This window comes from Canis lupus, chromosome 20 (assembly GCF_048164855.1).
Source record: "Canis lupus baileyi chromosome 20, mCanLup2.hap1, whole genome shotgun sequence".
Lineage (NCBI taxonomy): Eukaryota > Metazoa > Chordata > Mammalia > Carnivora > Canidae > Canis > Canis lupus.
The window spans coordinates 22112097-22138050 of NC_132857.1; the positions used below are offsets into that span (position 1 = coordinate 22112097).

Below are 25954 nucleotides of genomic sequence, written 5' to 3' on the forward strand. Positions count from 1 at the left end.
CCATAGGTGCCATTGGAGACCCTTACCATTAAAATGTGTATCTGTAATTATATCCAAAATCATCATTTTATTCCAGACTTATATCCCTAGAAATGACAGAGAATCACCAAACTCACAGTCTACCAGAAGTCACACACTGGGAATGCAGTTAAGTTAACATGGATCTGTATCTTCCAGATTTATGCAGACCGTATGCATGTGAGGACGAGGGATGGGAGAGGTCTTTGGAAGCCTCAGCTGCTCCCCACTGCTACTTCTGGAACCTCTTGTCCGATGTGGAGAGGAGCGTCTCTGAGCTGCCCCTTATCCCATCTTCTTGATTCTGTATTATTGAGTGAGCTTCTTAAACATGTACCAGGTTCTTCACAGATGGCTTGTGCTCTTCTTTGACAAACTTTACACAGTTTGGGAGGCAGCAGTTTTTCTGTTTGCAGCACTTGGACTTCAATAGTAAGTGCTTCATAGCACTTGTTGACTATGTGAGGTCTGCTCTTCTCACTGCCAGGAATCATTTCTATAGTTGCTCCCCAAATAGCAGCCCCAAGTAGCCTCTCTCTGTCCCTCCCTCCCTTTCTCCCTCTCTCCCTCCTTCTCTTTCTCTCCTTTCTGTTTTCATGCTGTCAGCTTGGTCCGTGTTTTTCTCTAGTGGTAGTTTGAAGTTTCCTGTCGAACTTTTCCAGCCATAGAAATGTTGCCTGGCGGATGCTGCTTGAAATATCTCCACCATAGGGAAGAAGTGATTGGCATTAGGACAGTGAACAGAGAAAATCTCCTAATGTGAACAACACCACCCTAGCCCTGTGTATGGTATTCAAGGCATAACCTTCCCTGGAGGGCACTGGAGATTGGGGTCACTGCCAACAGGAGGCTTAATTTGCCTTTCCACTTCTTAAGGTAATATACCTGATTTATGAGGACACAAATTTCTGCCACACAGTGATACCTACCTGAATAGACTGCAGTTTTATTAGAATCTCTTACGTTCCATTGGTATTTTTTATAAGGTGAATCCTAGCCACCGTATTTAGTCTACATAGATCACACCTGCTCTTCTTGATAGGAACGGGGACTTTGTTCTGGACACTGATGCACATATAATGCTCTTTCTTGCTAAGTACTCTAAAAAATAGGCACTTCTGCTATTGTCGGCTGTGTAGGTTTCTACTGGACCAAGTGTCTTTGGAGAGTGACTTTTTCAAATTTGGTGCCGTTTCTGAAGGTGTATCCTAGTTAGTACCAGGAAACTCCGGAGGACTAATTACACTTAAAACATTCCCCTTCTGATCTTTCTTCGGGAAGAAAAATAATAGTTTTGTTGTATTACCGTGGCACAATGGTTAACTTGTCCAACTCATAGCAACAATTATATTCTAGTTGGTTCTAAGAGGTATGAATTGCGACAAAATAGCTCCTATGACTAGCATATGTGTGTGGTGGTTAAAGATATTAAGATGTCACAGGACTAGAAGTAGTCATTGGTTATCCTATGTTGTTTTATTGTTTGTCAGATACCACATGGTCTTTCCCTGACCAGTCTGTTTTCTTTGCAATTATTGACTAAAGAAAGGTAAATACATTTGTGCAATTTTAAACTCAAGTGGATGTAATGGAAACTAATGGCTCCCACAGAGTAGATGTGGTTAAGATATAAATCGTTGTTAGAGACAATATTGGTCGTTATTCTTCATATCTGAATACCAACCCAGGCCCTCTATATGTATATGAATATGTATAATGTTATCACATATAGTGAGTATACATATATACGTATATAAATATACATATACATGTATAAATATATATATGTATTTATTAATGTCCATAATTCTAAAAAGGGCACCAGAGAGCAGAGAGGAGATAATGGACTTATATATTTCATATTTATTTTAAATAAATTATTAATTTTTTGCTTGTGCAGTACACCTCTTGGTAGTCCTTTGTCTTCTTATGAAATCTCTAAATTATTCTATTTTCCATGTAAGTAGCTGGCCATTTATTTCACATAAATTATACTCAAATTAATATTCTCAGACAGTTTAAGTCTGCCTTTATTTTATAATCGGCAGAAAAATCTTTCTTTGAATGTTAGGTTGTGTTGCCAGATACAGTTTTGATTGAGAAAGATGTAGATCTTTTTCTTCTCCAAGAATCCACAGGCTATACAATCAGTACATAAGTAGTATAAGAAGTAAAGACTAATAAAAATCATAAAAATATGCAGATAAAGTTCTGCAGCAGTTCTGAAGAAATTAGAGTGGGCTAAATAGAGGAGTTGGCATCTGACATAGACCAAAGTTAATGTATTGACCTAGAAGCATGAAGAGCATAGACAGAGCAAGGAACCTGACCAAATTCATAGCAATAAGATTTCACAAAGAGTTTGGTGAAATAGAGAGCCTCCCAAGCTCTGAGTGGAATGTTGACACTTAACCCTTTCAGACTTAGCCTTCCAGATGTTAACTACCTTGTATTTGGCATTAAATTGGATCCACAGTGGCTGGTGGGTATAATGAAAGAAGTCACATTCAATGAAAAGGTACCTGTCTGCTTATTTTGCACACACAGGCCTCTGCTAGGTGCTACAGGAATATCCATAAACATTTATTTTCTATATGCTCCATAATTATGTTATGAAATCAGCATTGCTAAGGCCAGGATCCAAATCTGCTGGCTAACAGTATTTTTACTCCTGGGTTAGTTCTATTTATGGACTGTGGGTTGAGGAGATATACTGTGATGTCATTTCCAACGTACATAGAAAAGGAGAATGTAGTTGTAACAGAATGGGATGATACACATTGCTCTACCTGGTAAAATGGGCCAAAGCCTAGCCACTGACTACAGATCCCCAGGGGACTGCGGTTGAGACACCTGGCGGATGGCTCCCACAATATGCTTCCTCCTCTGCCTGTGAGTACATCACTCAAAAGATTTTATGTGTGGAGCTACTAACCATAAAAGGAATGAATGTAATTTTAGTCATGACACTTCTCCAGAAAATTAATTTTTTCTTAGTCTATCAAACGACCTATGATAGGATATTCAAATTCAACTTTTCAGTTTTCTCCCAAGTTTCATCTCACCTGCAGAAAAGATGACTCTGAGATTCCTGTCTATGGTTATTTCTTGGACAAGTTTGGGTCTGAGACATTCTGGACCTCAGTAATGAGTGAACGGAAGGCCTAGTTTCACCCCAGACACATGAAATATTGAAGCTGGAGCAACAGGAATTTCTAGATGGCTCCTATAGATGCTCTAACCATCTGTAGCTGAAGGCATCCCTCTTCTCCCCAGCTGCACCACCTATTTGGTATAGACTTCTGTCCCCACCTGTGTGAACTCAGTGCAGAGGTGGAGCCTGAGCCTGAAGACAGCGATACAGAGGCATGTTTCCCAGGGAATTCAATGCAGTTCCTGCTGACCCCTGAGTGGAGGACCTGCCACCAGCATGAGTAAGCTGAGAAACCAGAGGAGAGAAATTAAATTCTTAAAACTTTAAAAGACAGGCTTCTGTGTAATATAATCTAGCCATTTTAGGGTCCGAACAAGAAATTGGTGCATCTGATTGATTTATCTTACCCTTGAAACCTGCCCAGATGTGGCATCCAGGTGATTTAGTGCCTTGTGTTTGGTTAGTACAGCAGGCATAGGAATCTAGCCATGAAAACATGGAGAATTGGAAAATCAAGCTGCCCAGGGGAAATGGTGTTATAGTATGTATGTGAATGCAATTCAGGTAATTTTCCTTAAGATAATAATGGGGAGGTTCCTATTTCTACTAATATGTTCAAGTCTTTTCTACTAGAATGTAGATTTGATGAGGAACGAAGCTATGTCCTCCTTGTCCTGTAACTCCTACCCACAGGAGAGTGGTTTTCTAGACCAGCAGGATCAGTATCACCTGGGAAATTGTTAGAAACTTGTTAGGATCCAAAGTACAAATTTTCATGCCCTTCTCCTTATCTATCATATCACAAACTCTGGAAGTGGGGATACAACAATTTGTGTTATAATAAGCCTGCCAGGGGATTCTGATGCAAGATATTCCTGGCACATAGTAGACATATATCAAGATGTGCTAAAGGATGAAGCAGTAATAACATAAGAGAGTAAACATTTCTGTTTTGTAAAAACATATGCAAAGCACTGATGAAAGGTGTTTCTCTTACAGCATGAATTTTTATAATGTAAATAAAGAATAACTGGACTGGTTTATTAAGAAACACAGTTTGCACTACATGCAGAAATGCTGGTATAAATTTCACAGCAATCAGGAGTTACCTCTAACCCTGTGTTATCAGTGAAGATCTGTTTCTCAGGGCAAGGATGTAGTTGCTTTATACCTGGCCATTGAGCTTTTGTTTTATCCTTTCATATATTAGTGGTTGTTGCCAGCTATAATTTATTCTGATTTCGCATATGGGTATATTAACTTCAAAAAATAGTTTGCATTTCTTAAGCAAAGGCAAAGTTCATGAACATTTGTGTGACTGATGGGTCCAGCTGGTGATAGAAGAACAGACTGTCCCTCCTCTTGGTGATCACTAGCAAACTTGTTCATTCTTTAGATGCTGCTCGGTAATCAACTGTGTATTTTTGTCAGTCTGCAAGGAAACTATCAACTAACTCAGAAAGATAAGTATCTTTCTTATCACTGTAATTGCAATTAGAAAATGAGTTTGCCATATTTGACACTCTAGACCTCTACCATCACTTCTCCCCTTCCCATTTAAATAATGGATTCAACAACATAATTGGATAGTATAACTTTTTAGGAGCTAAATTCTTAAGTTATAAGAACAAAGTAGCATGTAATATTCTAAATAGGATGTACAGTCTACAAATATCAGTGACAGAAATCTTGAAATAAATCATAGCTGACGGCAAAACCATACATCTCCTGTAACTTTTCCTAATAGAGTCAAGAATCTGATTTGTTGAAACTATTAGGTATTCCTTAATTATTCGGCTCAGTGAACAGAGCTGAGCAAAATATACCAAACATAATCTGTTAGCTAAGTCAGGATTTAGACACTTGAAAATAGATTATGTTTGTATTCCAAATCAGATCATGTATTTATTCAGAGCATATGATGTACAGCTTACCATGTTAATGTGCTGGTGGGAAATATAATGAGTATCAGAAACCTTTTCTGACCCGAAGAATTGGCACAAAACATAGACTCAAATACACTGAGAGTTCTAACATCCTATGCATTGCTAATATAGGACATTTCTAATTTTTAAGTCTATATAGGCAATTCAATTTAGTTATTTAACACTCAACATGTATGGCTTGAACTCATGACCCCAAGATCGAGAGTCACAGGCTCCATGGCCTGAGCCAGTCAGGTGCCCCAAGGCAATTATATTTTTCTTTCAGGAAGGAAGGTTTATTTATGTATAAGTTCAATATGTCCATAACAGTTGCCATGCCAGTAAATACCATATATTAAATTGAGCTATATGAAATTGTCTTTGGGTAGGTCAAAATCATAGAATATTAGCAATTTGGGATCCCTGGGTGGCGCAGCGGTTTAGCGCCTGCCTTTGGCCCAGGGCGCGATCCTGGAGACCCGGGATCGAATCCCACATCAGGCTCCCGGTGCGTGGAGCCTGCTTCTCCCTCTGCCTGTGTCTCTGCCTCTCTCTCTCTCTCTCTGTGTGACTACCATAAAAAAAAAAGAATATTAGCAATTTCATATGGCTCAATATAACATTGTTTTAAAAGATGGCTTTACATTTTTTGAAATATTGTGCTTTATGTTTGACTAATGTTGCCATGAATTCTCTCTGTGGATGACTTTCAGAAGTCTGCATAATTTCTGTTTACTTGCATTCCTCATCCTATAATGTACTTTGAAACCATATGAGTGAACATTTGAGGAAGATTTTTAGTGTCTTGTTCTATCACAAATTAATACTATTGAGTGGCTTTGAAGGGTTATTTAAGCTTCAAAAATATATAGTCCTGGGACGTCTGGGTGGCTCAGCAGTTGAGCATCTGCCTTCAGCTCAGGGAGTGATCCTGGGGTCCCAGGGTCAAGTCCCACATTGGGCTCCCCACAGGGAGCCTGCGTCTCACTCTGCCTGTGTCTCTGCCTCTCTCTGTGTCTCTCTTGAATAAATAAATAGATATTATATATATATATATATATATATATATATATATATATAGTCCAGTAAGAGAGTACTTTATCAAATAAGAGGAGCCCAGCACAGAGGAGACATTTCATATTGCTTAACATTCAAATTTTACCTATATGTTATTAAATTGATGTGAACAATTTAAGAAATGGTCTTATACTCATTTTTACAGTAAAGTAATTTTTCAATTATGTTAAATTTGACTTTGAATTTCACATATTGCCATTTTATTTTAGCACCTCTTTAATCACTGTTTTGTGAATTGAATAAATTAAAATATGTAATTGAGTTTTTAGAAATATTAGCAACTTATTTTAATATTCAACTTGATGACATCATCAGTGGAAGATGAGATTTGAGGCTTTTGCTTTTGAGAATCTAAATGATCATTTGGATTCTTTATTTTGTAAAAGAAAAAAAAATAAAAGTGAATAGTGCAGAGATTGAGATTACACCACAAACCTCCCCACATCTACTCCAAAGAAAGTTCCATTAATTCAGATTTTAGAAAAAGATAATAAATTTCTTTATAGTTACATTTTATTTTTTTATTTTTTTAATAATAAATTTATTTTTTATTGGTGTTCAATTTGCCAACATACAGAATAACATTTTAAAATCCAGCATAAAGTTTAATGACCATTTTAACTACATTTTGAATGCTTTATTTAGTTTATTCAATTTCACATAATGCTTCTCTGCATTGAAAACCTCTTTTCTTTACAATCTCTGCTAACTTCTATTTCTCTAAAATAAATTCCAAATTATTTAGCTTCATATTCAAGATCCTTCAACATCCAGACCCCATCTATCTTGCAACATTGCTATATAGAACCTTCATTTCATTCAAATTTGTTTTTTGATATTAAATCAGCAAATAACCACAATGAGGTACCACTTCACACGCATTAGTGTGACTACTGTTGGTAAAACAGAAAGTAACCAGTGTTGATGAGGAAGTGAGAAAATTGGAAATAGTGAGCATGTGAAGTGGCGCAGCTGCTGTAGAAAACAGTATGGCAGTTCTTCAAAAATTAAAAGTGGAATTACTGTATGAGCCAGCAGTTTCACTTCTGGATGATATATATCCAAAAGAATTGAAAGCAGAGTCTCAAAGAGACATTTGTATGCCTGTGTTCATAGCATCTTTATTTACAACAGCCAAAAGGTGGAAGCAACTCCCATCTATTTACAGGTGAATGAATAAACAAAACATGGTTTTTACAAATAATCAAATGTTACTAATCCTTTAAAAGGGGGATGATGACACCCTCTATAATGGATGAACCTTGAAGATATTATGTTATCACAAAAACACAAGCACTGCATCACTCCCCTCCCAGGAGACACCTAGCATAGTCAAATTCATAGAGGCAGAAAATAGCATAGTGGTTCCAGGAGCTGAGGGAAGGTGGGGATGGGGAGTTGTTTGATGGGTACCGAGTTTTAGCTTCACAAGATGAAAAATTTTGAAGTTCTGTGTCACGATGTCAATGTACTTAAAACCACTTACCCATACACTTTAAATAGTTGAGATGGTTAACTTTATCTCATGCATTTTTTACCACCATTTTAAAAAATTAAGTGAATAGATAATTTTTTAATGTTCCAATAATAATAATAATAATAATAATAATAATAATATTCCTATATCTAAAGCAAGTCCTTAGAAAGTGGTTTCCGGGATCCCTGGGTGGCGCAGCGGTTTGGCGCCTGCCTTTGGCCCGGGGCGTGATCCTGAAGACCCAGGATCGAATCCCACATAGGGCTCCCGGGGCATGGAGCCTGCTTCTCCCTCTGCCTGTGTCTCTGCCTCTCTCTCTCTCTCTCTGTGACTATCATAAATAAATAAGAAAAATGTTTGAAAGTGGTTTCCAGTCACTGTGTTGTACACCTAAAATTAATGTGTCAACTATACTTCAGTAAAATAAAATATAAAAATTAAAAATTAGGGGATCCCTGGGTGGCTCAGCGGTTTAGCACCTGCCTTAGCCCAGGGCCTGATCCTGCAGTCCCAGGATCGAGTCCCACATCAGGCTCCCTGCATGGAGCCTGCTTCTCCCTCTGCCTGTGTCTCTGTCTCTGTCTCTGTCTCTCTCTCTCTCTCTCTCTGTCCCTGATGAATAAATAAATAAAATCTTAAAAAAAATTAGGGACACCTACGTGGTTCAGCAGTTGGGCATCTACCTTTGGCTCAAGGTGTGACCCTGGGATCCTGGGATCGAGTCCCACATCGGGCTCCCTGCATGGAGCCTGCTTCTCCCTCTGCCTGTGTCTCTGCCTTTCTCTCTGTGTCTCTTATGAATAAATAACTAAAATATTAAAAAATAAATATGAAAATTAAAAATTAAATACCAAAGGGATGGCTACTAAAATTAGTATGGCAGTTATATAATGTATTGAAAAGTCAGAGATTTCTTGTCTCTTGCTGTTTTAAGGATCTTCTCTTTATCTTTGGAATTTGCAAGCTTAACTATTAAATGTCGAGGTGTTGAATGGTTTTTATTGAATTTGGGGGGGGGATCTGTCTATCTCTTTGATCTGAATTCCTGTTTCCCTTCCCAGATTAGGAAAGTTTTCAGCTATGATTTGTTCAAATACATATCCTGGACCTCTGTCCCTTTCGGCGCCCTCAGGAACCCCAATTAAACGTAGGTTTTTCTTCCTCAGGCTGTCATTTATTTCCCTTAATCTATCCTCATGGTCTTTTATTTCTCTTTTTTCCTCAGTTTCCCTCTTTGCCATCAAATTGTCTTCTATGTCACTCACTCGTTCTTCCCCCTCATTCACCCTCGTCGTTAGGACTTCTAGTTTGGATTGCATCTCATTCAATTGATTTTTAATTTCTGCCTGATTAGATCTAAAGTCTGCAGTCTTGAAGTCTCTTGAGTACTTTATGCTTTTTTCTAGAGCCACCAGTATCTTTATAATAGTGCTTCTGAATTGGCTTTCTGACATTGAATTATAATCCAAATCATGTAACTCTGTGGGAGAGAGAGAGGACTGTTTCTGATTCTTTCTTTTGAGGTGAGGTTTTCCTTCTAGTCATTTTTCTGAGTGCAGAGTGGCCAAAAACAAGTTGTATTGGGAAAAGGAGAAAAAGAGAGGAGAGAAAGAAGGAAAGAAAAGAGAAAAAGAAAAAAGGAAAAAAAAGAAAAGAAAAGAGAAGAAAAAGAGAAAGAAAAAGAAATAAAGGGAAAAAAGGGTGGGGGGCAGCAAACAAATCAAAAAGAAAAAAAACACGGGGGAGTATCTTCTGATTCTGTATACTTTAAGTCCCTTGACTTCCCCTGGAACGTGGCCATCTAGCTGGTCTTCTGGGGGAGCGGCCTGTTGTGCTGATTTTCAGGTATTAGCACTTGGGGGAGCTGCTGTGTCACCTGCCTGGTGCAGGGCTCAGTGGGGATGTTTACCCCGTGAGGCCCCAGGAGGGACAAGTGCAGTGGGCAGAGGCCAGCTCTGGAGCCCTGGAGTCAGCTCCCGCAGTAACTAGGGAGCTCTGCGTCTGCAGGGCCTGGATGCTCCGGGCGGGGCTGCTGATCTGCTTATCTCGGGGCAGGAGCGTCCTTGCTGTCCTGGGCTCTCCTGGCCTCTGCCTGTCCTGGGGGGAGGCCAGATCCTGGGCTGTGTACCCGGCGCCCTGTGCTCCTGGGCCTGCGCTGTTGGAATTGCGATCCTGGCCCCGCAGCCCCCTCTCCGCAGAGCCGCCTGAGCCACCTCCGCGCTGCTCCCAGGTCCAGCCGTGCGCGTGCTGCAGCCCTTGGGGAGCTCGGCGCACTCTCCCCGGGGCGCAGGTGTCTGTTAGTGTCCCAGGGAGCCTGAGGGCATCCCCGCCCTCCTGGGGTCCTGCTCCAACTCCCTGCGAGCCCTTTCCGCCCGGGAAGGTTGGTGCAGCTTCTGCTTCTCCGGGACGGGGCTCTCCTGTCCTGGGGACACTCGCCCGGGCCTCAGCCCGGCTCCTCGCGGGGCCCCGCCCCCCTGGAGGCCTTTGTTTCTTTATTTCGTTTTTCCCGTCTTCCTACCTTGATAGAAGCGTGAACTCTTCTCACTGTAGCATTCCAGCTGTTCTCTCTTTAAAGCTCAGGCCGCATTCGTAGATTATCAGGATGATTTGAAGCTTATCTAGGTAATTTGGTGGGGACAGGTGACGTGGGGACCCTACTCTTCTGCCATCTTGCCCCTCCTCAATCCTCATAAAGTTTCTATGATTAAGCATGGTAATGTACATAATTTAACAGTAAGTATGCAGTGCTAGCTGTTATTACCATTATTATTATTATAATTATTACTGAAGGATTCTTAATTCCTAAAACATTTAATTACAATAAATTCATGACCTTATATTGAAACTTAAACTGAGGTGTGTATGACACACAATAGATATATATAATGTTTCACTTTTGGGCAAATTTTTAAAACATCTGTACTAACATTCTAATGCTCTAATGAATGCTGTATTTACAACCGCAAGACAAGAAAATAGATGCCAATCTGTTCAACAGACTTCATCATTCTTCAACAGATATTTTATTGTATAAATTTTGGGTTTTTGTTGAGTGTGGTTTGGGGCAAATCATAAGATGGGTAAAGGAAATAAAGAACTAAAATTCATTTTTAAATGCTCATTTGCTTAAAGTAATTACCGCACTAATATGCTTTAAGTCTTAGATTAAAAATACATGCTTTAACTCTTAAAAGTATAAATGTACTCATTTATGTCTCTGGGCAATTTATACCTCCTGCATTCTCATTACAGAGGTGACAATGTTCTGATCTCTTATGTGTATTTCCAGACATATTTTAGGCATATATAAACAAATGCATTTTCCTTCCTTTTCACACAAATGCAAGCATACAAAACACTCTTACCTTCTCATCTTTTTTTTTTCACCAAAAGCTGTATAGTGTGTTGGTGTCTATATCAGCACTTAGTAAGCTTGTAAACTCTATGACTTATACAGCTTCACTGGATGGATATATCTAACCAATGTCATCAGACCACAGCTCATGGACAGTTTCGTTAACAGCTGTAACTTCTTGTTATAAACGTACTGAATAAATAGTATTGTCCAATTTAAATCAGTTAGTATGTATGTAGTATACTGGATGATAATTCCAAGGAAAGGAATTGGTAGGTCAAGGATAATGCATGGTAATTAATTTTTAAAAGAAATTTTTCATTTATTTTTGAATATTAATACAGGCATGTAGCACATAACTCAAAAGGAAAAAAATGAATGGTAAAAATAAGACTCTCTCATACCATTTTCCTATATTCATCCAGTTTGTTGGACTGGAGATAATCAGGCTTACCCGCTTTATGTCTAAATATCCTTCCGGAGACAGGTAATGTGTACATGTGTACGGAGAAGAATCCCTATTTTTCAGGCAAGTGTTGTTTTCTGTAGCATAAAAGCTTATGACATCAGAAGACTCTTGCCTAGATGTTTGTTTAAACAGAGATACTGGGCTCGAGGGTAACCGTTCACCCAGGATTGCACATCATGTGGCCTTACCATTCAGTCTCAGCCATCGTAGTCCTTATCAGGAAAAGTGATGCTTCCTGGGAATCTCACTATAGGGCACCGTTTTCCCTGAATGAAGAAGGGATAGTGATGAATTCTGTACCTCCTCACCAAGGATTTTCAAACCTCCTGCCATCCGCCTCTATGCTTGGCATGCAACGTGCATTCTGGGATTCCTCTTCACCATAATTAGAGACATTACTTTCACTACTCCTCTAAATCTTTTATTTCATGTGTCTTGGCCACCCTCTTTCTTAGTTCTGTGTCTAGTGTGTTACATCTCCTAGTAGCTTCCTAAAGAAACGTTAAGGGGGTGGCTATTTTTTTAAGTCATGTACGTTAGCACATCTCTTTAGCTAATTCTCTCAGCTGATTTTTCTGGATATAGACTTCCGAAGCAGTTTTTGAGCTTTCTGATTGCCAATGTTGCTAATGAAAAATTCAGACATTCTGATTCTTCATTCTTTGTTTATGAAATCTTTGTCACTCTCCCCCCCCCCCATGGCAACTTCTGGGATCTTCTTTTTTTGCCTCTACTGTCCTAAAATATCAGAATGCATTACTGGTCTGGCTCACCCATCCTACTGGGTACTTGGAAGGTCCTGTTAATCTGGAATTCGATTCTCTTTAATACTAGTAAATGGTCTTAAATTATATTGCATCATATAATATTCCATTTGTTAAATTATGTTATACATGTTTATTGTGTATAATACATACAGTGATGATGTATGTAGTTTATACTAAATGTGATGTGACATTTATAAGTCAGCATGTAAGTTATTATTATTTTTTTTCAAAATGAACAAGAGTACTATTAAAGAGTGTTTGCAGTCAGTTCAGGAAATCACATATATGCTACTTGCAGAAGAGTTACACCCACAGTAATGATGTCCTCTAAACAATATATATTTTTATATTTTCAAAATATTTTGGCAACAAATGACTAAATTTGACACACCATATTTTATCATTCATCTCTCACACACATACATACAGATACATATCTATAATATTCTACTACTCTATCGCAGAGACTATTCTAGAAATATAATTATTGGTAGGTAACAATATTTTTAAATGAATTAATTCAAGTTCCAAATGTCAAAGTTCACTAACACCTTATTCTTAAAACAGAAATTTATATTGTTTTCTTAAATATTTTACAATCATTTCTGATGTTAAATAAGATAGCTTTTGCTTTTCTATGCTCAAAAATATATAGGGTTATATATAACTTGGATTTAATATACTAATGCAGATTTATAAAATCATAGCATATAATAGCTATGGCCTATAATAAATGTGTAAATATTCATTTTGGATTTTCAGCCCATTATTTCCCCAGATCATCTACCTTCTTACCATAACAAAATTGTTCAGTGTACAAATATTAAGACTGAATTTATGTGATATTATCAATAAGAACGTTCCATCAAGTGCCATACCCCACTGAGGAGTAGAAGTAGACCTCCACTAATAATCTCCCTTTATTGGACAAAATGTCATCATTATATTACATCTCATTATATTTGAAACATATATTTAATTTTCATTTTTAAAAAGCTTAAACACAATTGTACTACATTTCTTTCTTTCTTTTATTACTGTTGCTTTTCATTATTGAAATAATTTGAGAACTAGCATTGGCATTATGCTAAATTATCATTCAAGATTTGTGTTGTTTTGCTTTGTTTTCAGCATGCAGTGACCTGGAGTTCAGGGAATTGGCAAACAGATTGCGGGACTGGTTCAAGGACCTTCATGAAAATGGAAGCCAAAACAAGATGACAAAAGCATTACTGAGGCCTGAGAGAAGCAGTAAGATTTCTAAATATGACATGTGCCATTGTCTTTGACATGGAACTTTATTTCCAATGAATCACTTAGATCAAAACACATATTCCAAAATTTATTCTTTGCTAGGTGCTGAACAAAAATCAGAACATTGCTATTACTTCCAAGCACACTCATAGTATTTTGCAAGGAAATAAAACATTTGTGACAACTCTGATTGGTTAAAAAAAAAGACATATCCCCTCAGAGACGACATTAACTTCCAGTTGAAGTGAAAGAATAAGAATATTTTTCAGTTTTGATAGCAGTGGTAAAGAATAAAACAACACTAGAGATAAAGGTAAGATTGTTCGAGTGCTTGAGATTTTTACAGACACAATTAGTCCCCCCTCCACACACACAGGCCACCCTTTACGTGATGACTCTGCAGGCATTTCTACTTTTCTACCAAAAAGCCAGTAGACAAGAGTTCTTTCAACAACAGAGTGCAAATCAAATTCATTTTTAAAAGAAGAAAATAAGCTATATGAAGATTATATGAATCTTTTATCATCTGTATAATTTCCTCAGTGTTTTCTAATTCCTTAGAAGTAGGAAATGGTGATTGAAGTAAAGCACTTGTTATGAAAATTGTATGAACTTTAATTCTATATTTTTCATTTATAGAAATGTTATTACACATTTAATACATGTAAAAGAAAGATATTGAAATATGAGCTTAATCTGAGGAGGCTTCAAAGATTGAATATTTGCTCTGAAATATAAGAAGAGGTGGTGGGGCAATAATTAGAAGCAGCATCTTTTAGTTGACCAAGTCCCAAGTGTGCCCCCTTCTTTGCTCATTGTGACATGACCCATTCACTCTACTTTGCAATCCTCAAATAGCACTTTCTTTTTTTATTATATTTTATTTACTTATTCCTGAGAGACACACAGAGAGAGGCAGAGACACAGGCAGAGGGAGAAGCAGGCTCCATGCAGGGAGCCCGATGCGGGACTCGATTCCAGGACCCCAGGGGTCACGCCCTGAGCCACAGACAGACGCCCAACCACTGTGCTACCCAGGGGTCCCCTCAATAGCACTTTCTAACAAAATCACCTCATAGATGGTCATGGTTATCCATTCGCTATGGTCTCCAAATACCTCACTTTTTTTTGTCTTCTCATCCAGGGATTTTCTAAAATCCCAACCTTTTGTATTTATGAATCTGATATATGTTCTTAACTAATTTAATAGTTCTTTTTAACTAAACTAATTCAGCTACCACTGATAGACATGATAATTATCTTTGAACATGTGATGACGATGTATATATGTTTCTTCTCATGAACTTCAGAAAGAGATTATAGTATTCCCCTACCCTGTAGGAGTGTTTCTCAGGTGTGTCTCAGGTGTGTCTTTGGAATCATTGATTACATTTATACCAGATGCTAATTTTTTGGATACCTTGAGTATAGGTAAAATGACTAACCTTACTTAATAGAAACAACAGAGTATGTTTGTCTCTGCATTCATAAAGCAAACACATCTGGGGTCGCGTAAAAGTTTGTTCCAGACCCTTACATATCGATCTTTAAAAATTAATGTCTACACCTACCCTACCAATTCTCAGACTTGAATATTTGTATTTCTTGATCTCAAATTTCTCCTTTAAACTTAAGACTAGTGATCTCTCCCATATTTGGAGGTGGATAGAAGGAGAGCTCCTGGAACACTCAGCACAGTGCCTGGTTAATTGTACACAGTCATAAATACCATTTTCCTTTCCGGCTTCTTGTTTCAAGAAATGAGGCACTCTTGATATAGTGGGTTATTTACAAGAAACTTGTAGGTAGCTGAATATCTTTGGAAAGTAAATGAAAAACTGGACATAGGATTATTTTTACTACTTGAAATGGTCAGAGGCCAACTAGGAGTAAGAGATGAAATCCATTCAGAGATAAGACAAATCACTAGAAGAAAAATGGAGGATTGCCTCAATTCCTCAGAATTGGACATCATCTGAGTGTATTCTTTCCTGACTCAAATCATACTTAATTTGTGAACCAACCCACGATATTATATTCTATTTCCTTCATATTTTTATTTTTCCTTCACAGCATTTCTCAGTATCTACTGCAGTAGTAATCTACATGTTTATTTGGATTCTCTCTCTCCCTCTCTCTCTCTCTCCCCTCCCCCTCTCTCTTTCACACACACACACACTAGATGACAGAAATCTTTACTGACCATCGTACTATAGGAGTAGAGTGGTTTGGTACATAGCACTGCTAAATAAAAACAAATACTAGTATTAATGGAAGAAACAAAGAAACCATCAAAATGCTGCATTACCTGGATGTACCACAATTTAATCAGCTTTCCTCTTAAGAATGTTTATTGTTTCCATTATTTTCTCCATGACGACCAATTCTGCAGCTGATTGTTATGCTTTTATTTCTAAGAAAGATTCCAAGAAGTGCAAGTGATGGGTCAACATGTGCATGCAGTTCAAATGCTAAATGATAATAGATGTTGCAGGTTGCTTTGCAAAACAAAAAATCTTAAGGTATTTCTAAGATTAGGGTAACTCACAACATGGGAGTTACCTTTTGTCTTCATCCCTGGCAGCAAAAATATTAACCATTCTTTTTAACGTTTCCATTCTGGTGAGCATGCTGTTATAGTTCATTATTAATCCCATTTGCATTCCCTTGATTAGTAGTGAATTTGAACATAAAATATTAGTGGAGGAGAACTTTCATACAGCAAAACGATATAAAATGACTCATTCAGCTCAGGCTACTCTAATAAAATACTATAGACTAGGCGGATTAAACAGTTGACATTTCAAGAATTCTGGAGGCTGGGGAAGTCCTACATCATGATGCTGGCAGATTGGATTCTGGATTCTTTTCTCATGGTGGAATCAGAAAAAGATCTCTCTAGGGCCTCTTCTTATGAAGGCACCAATCCCCTCACGTAGGCTCCACCTTCATGACCAACTGCCCCCAAAGGCCCATCTCCAAATGCCATCCAGCTAGGGGATAGGACTTCATCGTATGCATTTTGGGAGGACACGATTCAGTACAGAGCACCAAACAAAACGGCACACATACACCTGGAAAAACCACTAGTTATGTCAACTTACAAGTTCCATTTTAAGAAAGGTATATTGATGACTTCCATTATAATTGTTTTTAATCATTCCTTCTAGTATTTTGGGGAGTTTTTGCTATATGTGCTTGCTACTCTATTTCTTAAATATATAGATTTATTTATGTTCTATCCATTAATAAATTATGCTTATCACTTTATTTTATGATACTATATTCTACTTACTGCTTTTTTGCACAGATTTCACCTAATCTGATAGTAATATTATCACTCCTACATTTAATTTTATTGCATTTGCCCAATATATTTGGAAACATTTTTTGTCAATCTTTCTTTATTACTTAGAACTAAATGTCTTTCTTGTAAGCATCCATAATTGAGCTGTGAGTTTTCAATATGACGGTAAGAAAACTGAGTGACTTTTATAATCAAGATATAACAATAAAGTCAACAAAAAGCACAGAAAAAAAAGCACAGAAAAATATTCTGATAAAACACAGAATGTTTGCCATAGGAGATTACCCAGAAGACAAAGAAAACCTTGTTATCACAATTTCTGGTTAAGAAAAGACCAATAATCTAAGAGAAAATTGTCATTTTAAAAGAGAAACAAAATTTTAGTTTTACATCTGTATAATATTTGATACTAATTTTAATTTTTTCTATAATAAATCTTTCAAATATTAGTGAGCCCTGACTATGAAAATAGTTTCAAGGATCCTTTTATAATATTTTGTATTCATATACCATTTGGTCTTATGCATTTTTGTAACAGTAAGTCATTTTATTTTAGAATAAAACTATGTTTTTTAACAAAGTCATATCTTTCATACCTTGCATATCAAGTTGCTTATATCATTATTTTTTCCTACTAGAGTATTACTTATATAGATATTATCATTTGAAATTACAGTAATTTTTATTTTATATAGAAAACTATGAAGTAGATAATTTTGAACTGTCATGCATTAGTATTTTGCAGATTAAGAGGATTTATAAATATATATTTTATGCTTTTTATACCCATATCATTTTTTATATGTAGCTTTTTAAGTTGCAAAAATGAACATGTTTATTAACATACCCAAATATATAAAAATGAAACTACAAAATTAGTTTGAATCATAAAAATTAGAGGCAAACAGTATATAAATTTAAATTTCTCTAGTAGATGTAATGCTAACTTATTGAATCAATATACCTATTTCAATTTAAGACAAATATGTTCCAGTAGAATATAAATGTATGCTTACAGTATATGTAATGCTGATAACTCTGAAGATACAGTTTTTTTATTAATTTTTAAAGGTTTTTATTTATTCATGAGAGACAGACAGAGAGAGAGAGAGAGAGGCAGAGACATAGGCAGAGTGAGAAGCAGGCTCCCCATGGGAAGCCCAATATGGGACTCGATCCCAGGACCCTGGGATCAACAGCTGAGCCACCCAGGCATCCCAGTTTTTTTATTAAAAATATTAAATTAGTTTCTTTTACAAAAGTTTATACTATGCTAATTGAATTTTTAAATTTTTAAATTTTTTTAAGTTGACCTACAATGTTATGTTATTTTCAGGTGTACAACATAGTGATTCAACTTCTTTATACATGACATTAGGTTCCCCAGAAATGTACCTACCATGTGTCCCAAACATCACTATTAAATTACTACCGACTATATTCCATATGTTGTATCTCTCATTCCCATGACTTGTTTATTCCATAACTGGAAGCCTGTACTTCCCACTTTCCTTTACCCATTTTGTCCAGCCCATCACCTCCCAGTCCTCTGACAACCATTGGTTTTTCTGTATTTTTAGATCTGGTTCTACTTTTTGTTTGTTTATTTCATTCTTTAGATTCCATAAGTAAGTGAAATCATGTAGTATTTTTCTTAGTCTGACTCATTTCACTTAGTATAACATCCTTTATATCATCCATGGCTATATGATATTTATATTATATATATATCATATAATTTATATATATTTATATTATATATAATTTATAAATATTAAATGTATACATACACTACATTTTCCTTATCCTTTTGTCTATTGATGAACATAGGTTGCTTACATATCTTGGCTCTTGTAGATAATGCTGCAGTAAATATAAGGGTGCATCTATCTCTTTGAACTGATGTTTTGTTTTGTTTTTTAAAGATTTTATTTTCTCCCTCTGCCTGTGTCTCTGTCTCTCTCTCTCTCTTTCTCTCTCTCTCTCTGTGACTATCATAAATAAATAAAAATTTTAAAAAAATTTAAAAAAGGGATCCCTGGGTGGTGCAGCGGTTTGGTGCCTGCCTTTGGACCAGGGCGCGATCCTGGAGACCCGGGATCAAATCCCACATCGGGCTCCCGGTGCATGGAACCTGCTTCTCCCTCTGCCTGTGTCTCTGCCTCTCTCTCTCTCTCTCTCTCTCTGTGACTATCATAAATAAATAAAAATGAAAAAAATTAAAGATTTTATTTATTTATTCATGAGAGACACAGAACTGGGCTAAAGGCAGACACTTAACTTCTGAGCCACCCAGGGTCCTGAACTGATGTTTTGTATACTTTGGGTAAATACCTTTGTGAAATTATTGGATCATGTGGTACTTTTATTTTTATTTTTTTTTAGGAATGTCCATACTGGTTTCCACAGTGATGTTAGCAATTTACATTCTTGCCAATAGTGTACAAGAGTTCTTTTTGTCTACATCCTCACTAACACTTGTTGTTTTTTGCCTTATTTTAGCTGTACTGACAGGTATGAGGTGACATCTCATTGTGGTTTTGATTTGCATTTCCTTGATGATGAGTGATGTTGAGCATTTCTTGTATATTTATGGGCCATCTGTATGTCTTATTTGGAAAAAATGTCTATTCATGTCCTTTGCCCATTTTTTAAAAATCAGACTGCTTGTTTTTTTTTTTTCTGATGTTGAGTTGCTTAAGTTCTTTGTGTATTTTGGATATTAGCCCTCTATTAGGTCATTTGCAATTATCTTCTCCTATTCAGTAGGTCACCTTTTTTGTTGATGGTTTCCTTCACTGTGCAAAAGTGTTTTATTTTGATGTAGTCTCAATAGATTATTTTTGCCTCTGTATTCCATGTCTTAGAAGACATATCTATAGAGTGTTGCTATGGCCAATGTCAGAGAAATTACTACCAATGTTGTCTTCTAGGATTTTCAGGTTTCATGGTTTCATATCTTTAATCCATTTTGAGTTCATTTTTTGTATATGATGTTAAAAAGTGATCCAGTTTCATTCTTGTGCATGTAGTTCTATAGTTTTCCCAGTACCACTTATTGAAGAAATGGTCTTTTTAAAACATTAAGTTCATTAGAAGGTTTTTTTATTTCTAAAAATTTTAGTAATATATAATTAATATAAGCACTTACTATTCCTAAGCTAATCACAATACACATTTCTTAAGTGATTTTATAATCTAATTTGAGAATACCATCTGAAGATAGGGGAAAAATACACATACACACCCCTGCACATTCATGCATACACATAAAGATTGTGTTTACAGAGGATAGAATAGATTGTAGTTATAGTTAAATATGAGACCAATGCTCTACAAAGTATTTTGCAATTTGTCGAGATATCAGAAGGAAATAGTCCTTGGAGAAGCAGGCTCCATGCATCCATTAATCTGTTGATGGACATCTGGGCTCATCCATTCTTCTTTATCCATTCCTCTGTTGATGGACATCTGGGCTCTTTCCATGGTTTGCTCTTGTGGACACTGCTGTTATAAATGTAGGGGTGCAGGTGCCCCTTTGAAACATTATTTTTGTATCCTTTGGGTAAATATTTAGTAGTGCAATTGCTAGGTCATAGTGTAGTTCTATCTTTAACCTTTTGAGGAACCTCCATACTCTTTGCCAAAATGGCTGCATGAGGTTGCATTCCACCAACAGTGTATAAGGATTCCCCTTTCTCTGAATCCTTGCCAACATCTATTGTATCCTGAGTTGTTAATTTTAGCCATCTGACAGGTGTGAGGTGGAATCTCAGTGCAGTTTTGATTTTATTTCCTTGATGATTAGTGATGTTGAGATTTTTTTCATGTATCTGTTGGCCATTTGTATGTCTTCTGTGGAGAAATGGCTGTTCATGCCTTTGGCCCATTTCTTTTTTTTTTTTTAATTTTTATTTATTTATGATAGTCACACAGAGAGAGAGAGAGAGAGAGAGAGAGAGGCAGAGACATAGGCAGAGGGAGAAGCAGGCTCCATGCACTGGGAGCCCGACATGGGATTCGATCCTGGGTCTCCAGGATCGCGCCCTGGGCCAAAGGCAGGCGCTAAACCGCTGCGCCACCCAGGGATCCCCTTTGGCCCATTTCTTAACTGGATTTTTTGTGTTTTGGGTATTGAGTTTGATAAGTTCTTTATCGATCTTGGATACTAGCCCTTTAATCTGATGTATCATTTGCAAATACCTTCTCCCATGCCATAAGATGCCTTTTAATTTTGTTGATTGTTCCCTTTGCTGTGCAGCAGCTTTTTATCTTGATGAAATCCCAATTTCCTCATCTCTCCATCCATCTTTTGTTTCCCTTGCCTTTAGAGACATGCTTGCAAGAAGTTGCTTCGGCACAGGTCACAGAGGCTGCTGCCTGTGTTCTACTCTAGGATTCTGATGGTTTCCTATCTGACATTTAGGTCTTTCATCCATTTTGAGTTTATTTTTATGTATGCTGTAAGAAAATGTTCCAGTTTCATTCTTTTGCATGTTGCGCCCCAATTTTCCCAACACCGTTTGTTGAAAAGACTTTTTTTTGTATTGGATATTCTTTCCCACTTTGTTAAAGATTAGTGACCATAGAATTGAGGGTCCATTTCTGGGTTCTCTATTCTGTTCCATTGATCCATGTGTCTATTTTTGTACCAGTACCATATTGTCTTGATGATTGAAGCTTTTTAATACAGCTTGAATTCTGGAATTATGATGCCTCCAGCTTTGGTCTTCTTTTTCAACATTGCTTTGGCTATTCAGAGTCTTTTCTGCTTCCATACAAATGTTAGAATTGTTTGTTCCAGCTCCGTGAAAAATGCTGACGTTATTTTGATGGAGATTACATCGAATGTGTAGATGATTTGAGTAGGATATACATTTTAACAATATTTGTTCTTCCAATCCATAAGTACAGAATGTTATTCTATTTCTTCATCTCTTTCTAAATTTCTTTCATAAGTGCCCTATGGTTTTCATAGCACACCTGTTTGGATAGGTTTATTCCTAGGTATCTTATGGTCTTTGGTGCAGGAAGGAATAGAAAATATGAACAGACTCATAACTGGAAAAGAAATTGCATGAGTAATAAAAAATCTCCCAACATATGAGAATCTATGGCTGAATGGCTTCCTTGGGGAATTCTTCCAAAAATTTAAATAAATAATACCAGCCACTGTGGAAAACAATATGAAGGTTCCTCAAAAAGATAAAAATAAAACTACCCTGAGACCCAACAATTGAACTATTAGATATTTATCCAAACGATACAAAAATAGTAATTTGAAGGGGTTCATGCACCCCAATATTTATAGCAGCAATGTCCACATAACCAAACTATGGAGAGAGCCCAGATGTCCATCAACAGATGAATGGATAAAAAAGATGTGAGATTCCTATCTATCTAATCTATCTATAATGGAATCAAAAAGAATGAAATCTTGCCATTTGTAATGACATGGATGGAACTAGAGGTTATTATGGCGAGCAAAATAAGTCAGTCAGAGAAAGATAAGTACCACAATTTCACATATGATTTAATTCATATGTGGAATTTAAGAAACAAAAGAAAAAAACAGATGACTATAGGGGAAGGGAAGGAAAAATAAAATAAGATAACACAAAGAGGGAGTCAAACCATAAGAGCCTCTTGACTATAAGGAACAAAGACTGCACCAAAAAGGAGAATTATAGACCACTATCTCTGATGAACATCGACATGAAAATTCTCAACAAAATACTCCCTAATAGAATCCAACAATACATTAAAAGGATTATTCACCAGGACTAAATGGGATTCATTCCTGGGATACAGGCATGTTTTAATATTCAAATATCAAGCAATGTGATATACCACGTTAATAAATGAAGAGTAAGAATCATATGATCTTCTCAAAAGATGCAGAAAAAAAAAGCATTTGACAAAATATATCATCCTTTCTTGATAAAAACCCTCAAGAATGTAGGGTAGAAGGAACATGCCTTAACATCATAAAGCCCATATATGAAAGACCCTAGATAATATCATTCTCAATGGGGAAAACCTGAGAGCCTTTTCCCTAAGGTCAGGAACATGACGGGGTGTCCACTCTCACCACTGTTGTTTGACATAGGATCAGAAGTCCTAGCCTCAGTAATGAGACAACAACAAGAAATAAAAGGCATCGAAATTGACAAGGAAGAAGTTAAACTTTGACTCTGCAGAAAAGTCTTTCTTTTACAGGAAGGAGTAAGCAGACCAGCAATACCTTTGTGGATGAGGAGGCCAAAGGTGTTGTGTAAGCAGGCAGCAGAATTTGGGCACTTTAACAGGGAATAATGTTCCCCTGCTCAGCAGATTCTCAGTAAATCAAGTAAGAAAAGATTTTGTGTATCTTAGCGCTTTAGTTCTTGCTCAAGCATGTGGAAAAGCCAGAGTTTAGGTGTCTGGGGAAAAAGAAAAGCATGGCTAATGTTTGGTCAAGCCAAAGTTCAGTGGCTGAGTAATGGGCAATTGTGAGCATTTGGTCAAACTTTATTCCTAACTATAAGTGATTCATTTATCTACCAAGCGAGGATATGAGACTCTTAAGCTTCTGATTTCACTCATGATTTCAATCTTTTTATATCTTTGGTCTGTATTTTGATACATTCCTTGCACTTGATTCTCTAGACCATTAATTTGATGCTCCACAGTGGCAATTCTCTCTATAATTCACCCACGGGATTACTTGTCTGGAAAATCATGTTTTTCCATCTAGAAAGTATTATTGTACCTTTTTTATGTGTGTACTCAAATACTTGTGTGTGTGTGTGTGTGTGTGTGTGTGTGTTAAATTTAAGTAGACTGTCTCTTCCCTTATTTATTCCATTCAACATGAAACTAATTTTTCTCTCTCTGGCTACTTGAGCCCTTTAGATATGTGGTGCTTTCTCTGTGTTTATTCACTGAGCCCCAGTCTATTTGATGATATCTCTTTATTGGCGATAATATCACATGGGATGGAAAAGTCTCACACGGGCTTAGCCTCAAAGCATCCGGAAGGCCACTGGTTGCCTGAGCTGTGGAGGAAATCACCGTATTCCTGTATCTCTTACTGTCCTGGCCTCTTTTATGAAATCAAGCTCCCAATATAGTGATTCGATATTGAATACTGACTGACCTTCTCCCCAGGAGTCTATAGATTCCTGTGAGTCAGGCTAATTTTAGGAGCTCTCACTTCCTGTCCTCTGCCCTTGACCCACAATCTGTGCTCCATCACCCACCTGACCCCTCAGGAGAGAGAGCTTGATAGCAATTTGCACTCATTTGCTTTTAGACTCTAACACTCATTTGACTGGAGAGGGTGATAGTGGATTGAAGTTGATCACGGAGAAGGAGCTTGCTGCATTGGTTGGTCAGAACACCGTTCTTGTGCTTCATCAACCAACTTCAAATCTAATACAGAAAGTGACAGATCTGAAGAACAACTTAGAGAAAAATGCTTTTTATATTTAAATATCAAAGTGGCAATGCTAGGAGAAATACCTAAGGGAGGGCCACAATGTGTATTTTTCTGATTGTGCAAAGAAGGATGCTTAAATACTAATATTGTTTAATGTATTACCTTTGAGACAGATGATTTGGCTTTGATGGATTTGTATCTTTATGACATTTAAATTGCTAAAATTTTCAAAAAATGGTCAGTTTTTGCTTTACTGTCTGGAAATATTATAGTTTTCTTTCTATATTATTAGAATATTTGTGAATAGGATATGTAGTTCTTTACAAATTAATTATCAAAAAATACATCTGCTTGATTTAACTTATAGACCACCATACAGTAGAAGTTAATGAATGAGTTCAAGATGTTAGTCTGAGTTGCACAGAGCTGGTTGGCATGCAGGAAGAGAGTGGAGAAAGGATGTTAGTCTAGAGCTTCTTCGCCAGTACTTTCTGTCCTTAAATAGTCTGACAAATTCAGCGTTCTACTCACTTCATACAAAGCCTTAGATTTGTGCTACTTCCAACCAACCACATAGAGCGATAAAGGCTCATAGGAACAACACAGAAAAATCTGGCTCCAAATATTGTCTAAAAGAAGAACCATTGCCTTATCAGACAATGTCGCACATGAATGTAATATGTTAGGTTCAACCAAATGGAATGACCAATTGTGGAATCAGAAAACAATATTCTCAAAGGATCAACTTATAAAATAAAAATCATCTGAAAAATTTGCTACTTTATTTTTTACTCGTATCTCTCATCATCACTTTTTATAGGTAGGTTAATCTGTATACTTTAATAATCTAAATTATTCTCTCTCCCCAAGTAATGCAAACCTTTCACCTGTTTAATTCTTCTTCAGAGTTATAATGAGCAAAAATATAAATTAAACCACAATATCTTGTGTTTTCTTTTATCATAGTCTCATAACCCAGCCCCATTATATATGAACTGCATAGCTGCTAATGATCCTGAAGCTGAATTCACAATGTGTAATATGTTCTCTAGCTTCATTTTTTTCCTATTTGGAAGCCAGATTGCTAAAAACAATTAGTACAGATTGCTCTTGTGGCCTAGCCACTGCCTGCTGACCTCTCTGTGGGTTCTAGGAGGTGTTACAGGACTTTTGATTAATGCACTTCCTCATAATAAAGTACTTGCTTCATACTTACTGTTTTGGGGGGGAAATCCAAGAACACTCTTCACCCTGTTATCTGTACCTTCTCACTTCATTCTGCTTATTGCTTAAATATCTGGCATCAGAGGTTCTCCTTTCTACCATGTATGAAATTGTAACACCAGCATGAGTATTTGCCTGAGTGTTATGCTGCTTTGCTTTTCTTTACAGCAAATGCATTTATTCCAAAGGAAACTTAAGTTCTATGAGGCCAGGGATCATCTGCTATGGAACCTCCAGTTAGTAGAAACAGCCCTGGCACACCATAGGGGCTCAGTGACTAATACAGTAGCTCATCACTGCTTTCCTACCGCTGAACGACACCCAGGTTCCAGGAGGACACATGTTTGACAGTAGAAGGACTGAGAGTCAAGGGTCAATGAAACATAAATGGATACTCTGCTTCTTTTTATAAGGCAATAAGCTTTGAATATATACCATGGCTTCATTAAAGAAGGGAAACTTACTAGCCTCATACACTAGCCATCCGATTAGTAGTATCATATTTTT

At 36.9% G+C, this 25954-nt stretch overlaps 2 long non-coding RNA genes across 7 annotated transcripts in view; one reads left to right on the forward strand and one right to left on the reverse strand.

Annotated features, from left to right (window-relative positions):
* LOC140611746 (uncharacterized) overlaps positions 1-15868 on the reverse strand; it is a 74310-nt gene extending 58442 nt beyond the window's left edge. For 2 of the 3 annotated variants that reach the window (XR_012012884.1, XR_012012882.1), the window contains exons 1-3: positions 15805-15868; positions 11664-11741; positions 10170-10269 (exon numbers count right to left, since the gene is read on the reverse strand). This is a non-coding gene — a long non-coding RNA (uncharacterized lncRNA). The remainder of the gene's footprint in view (positions 1-10169; positions 10270-11663; positions 11742-15804) is intronic. The other variant, XR_012012883.1, reaches the window with a different exon arrangement.
* LOC140611747 (uncharacterized) overlaps positions 1-25954 on the forward strand; it is a 184041-nt gene that overhangs the window by 129662 nt on the left and 28425 nt on the right. For all 4 annotated transcript variants that reach the window (XR_012012885.1, XR_012012889.1, XR_012012887.1 and 1 more), the window contains one exon: positions 13374-13493. This is a non-coding gene — a long non-coding RNA (uncharacterized lncRNA). The remainder of the gene's footprint in view (positions 1-13373; positions 13494-25954) is intronic.